Consider the following 2,866-nt stretch of genomic DNA (forward strand, 5'->3'; position numbering starts at 1 on the left):
TGCGAGATTGCTGTACTTTAGATGCACGTCGATAGCCGCGTCTTCGACTCGCACTGTTGGATCCTAGCAACCACGAGCACGAGCCGCCACGGCCCATCGTGCCCGCTATTTTGTTTCGTCCATGCCACAGAAACGATCCGACACGTACGGCGACGATCCAGAGACAGAGAGGCACTCGTTCACCACGCACTCGGGCAAAGCGCGCGCAGCAGCCAATCGGAGAGTAGCGGCACTTCGGAGAGTTTCGGCAGAGTAACCCAATCTAGGAAATGAGATGAAAAATGGTCATCTATAATACTGTTCGGGAGATACTACCGGTTGCGCGTGACGCGTGACAAGTTTAGACTAATGGCATATTCGGTTGGTCGCTCTGGTCCTCTGGCTCAGAGTCACCAGATGCAGTGGCAGCTCGCAATCGGAGCGCGAGAGGCAGCGCACCGACCGAACACATCGGCGATCTAGGAGCGCTTAGTGCAGCCAGCCTGTAGCGCCACCATGCAGCCAGCACGGGAAGCTGCCGGGTAAACATTAGTGCGCCGCCTCGAAAAATAGTGCCGGTCAGTTCAGTGTACATCTCATACATGTATGACCTTTCTTTTATTATCTCTTTCTTTCTCTCTCTCTCTCTCTCTCTCTCTCTGACATATGTAGCGAAAGCCTTATGAGCTCCGCACATAAATCTGGCGACCGTCCTCGTCCGAGCTGCTATCTACAAAGCGAATCACGAGTGTCTGCGAACTGCTGTAACGAATCGTGGAAACTTAGGCAAGTTGGAAGGACGTAACTGCATGTAGGAACAGCGCAACCTATAAGTAGTTACTGCGTAGCTACGGAAGCGAGAAAGCAAGGACAGAAAAGAGCGTTCTTTCCTGTCCTTGTTCTTTCGCTTCCATGTATAGTTATGGAAGTGCGCTGTTCCTACAATCATTTCTGCTGTAACGACAGCATTGACTTTTGCTCCGCCTTCGCTAGCCACCTCGTTACTGACATTGGTCATTTAAGGCTTTGTTTATGTGAATTCACCCCACACACGCGCAAAAACGCCACTTTCCGAAATGCACGCACACGCTCCTCACCTCGTTCACCTGCCGGCAGCCACGTGATTGGCTGGCTTGTGTCACCTTATCCGTTCTTCCGGTCCGATCGCGCCATGCTCTCCCTTCGAAGTCGGAGAGGTCGGCAGCGCTTTGAGTCAGAGGCTGACGCTCTGAAAGAAGCAACAAAAGGTAGTCCGAGTGCTTGATTTTTACCAACCGAAGGCACTGCCACTTTTCAGGGCACTCCAGAGCGCTTGAAAACACCCAACCGAATACGTCATAAGAAAAGCGTCGCCCCTAAAAGAGAAACAAATAAGGGCATGAATATCAGCACGTCCTTCAGGCTTACCACCAGTACAGTGCAAAGCTGAGCTGCCTGAATTCATTTTTCGGAAAAACAGTGGCAAAATTAAGTCCCTTTACCTAATTGCACTTTGTTTTGATCCTTTTGTTCAAGTTATGGGCTTATCTAAACTGTTAGTTAAAAGTTATATTTCAACAATAAAAGGTCTTCCTATTCGATCTTAAAAGCTTAGTCAGCCTGAAGGCCTTTTCAATGGAGACTCAAATTTCCCGGCCTTACTCTGCGCAAGTGCAGGGGTTTTTCATAATGCTATGTTTTAGCATTCTACGTAGATGTTGGCTCCGCGCACAGTGCTGCATCTGAAGTGATATTCTTATCTGAGACGGCTTTATGCCCCCAGTAAAGTACCAAGTACTCAAAATCGTTCACCACTTTTTCAAACACACAGTGTTTGCGTAGACGTGAAGTTTCGGCCTCAAATAGTTAACTTCTAAACAGTATGTTTGGACACTGCTAACCATTCTTTATTCGGTACAACAAATAGACAAACATTTTCTTAAAGCGAGAGTTCCACCTTAACCGGGGCTGCCAATAACTATCTTATTGTAAATTGCTCTGAATCGTTCACAATGTATTCTAAACACATCTTAGAAAAGAAAGTGATGGGAGAACTTCGTCATCAAAATAAAACAGCGTCGTTTCGCCGCAATAGGAGAACAGTGAATGCTATAGCGGAAAATTGTAATGGCATACCAAGAATGGCTAACAGCTGGAAATGTACTACGAGGCGCTGCTCTAATTCAGCGGGCAGACGAAAAGAACACGCGCAGGATAAGTGAGACCAAATAACTATCACAGCTCGACATTTGCAGCACGACGTTAAAACACAAAGAAGGATCCGCGAAAAGAAATCCCGTCATTTCCACGAAGTGGATAATGATACGTTTGGCGAAGCTGCACTGCTTATCGGTAAAACAATGAAACATCAACCGACACATGATAAAAGTATTCGACTCGTTGTAATAGGGGTGATTATATCTACACTTACATACATGATATTTATTATTTACATATCGATGGAATAATATACACTGATATGCGCCAAAGGTGTGATCATTTACACCTGAGTCAATACATGTACTTGATTACATTACTGATTACAAAGTTCTGAGACGGGTTTTTCTTTAAATATCACAGCTTTTTGGTTGGAGTCTTGAATGAGAGGTTGTAGCTGAGAGTTGGAAAAAGCGATGCTGATACGGGAGTCTCTGGTGGTGGCACGATGCTTGAGGACGTGTATGAGCTGTACGAGAGACCGTAAGGAGGCATCATGTGCGAGACTATAGCCATAAGTCGTCAACCGCCATGATGTCCACGTCGAAGTCTCCAGCGAGCACGAATGTACCGTGTTCGAATTCGGTTCTGTACCGACGCACTGCAGCCGCGTTCTGAGCTCTCCGCGCCGCTGCCTTCCCTTCCGAGGTGTCCGTGATGAGCTAGTAGTTACGTGGAGATGCATCACTCA

The sequence above is a fragment of the Rhipicephalus microplus genome, chromosome 6 (genome assembly GCF_043290135.1).
Source record: "Rhipicephalus microplus isolate Deutch F79 chromosome 6, USDA_Rmic, whole genome shotgun sequence".
Taxonomy (NCBI): Eukaryota; Metazoa; Arthropoda; class Arachnida; order Ixodida; family Ixodidae; genus Rhipicephalus; species Rhipicephalus microplus.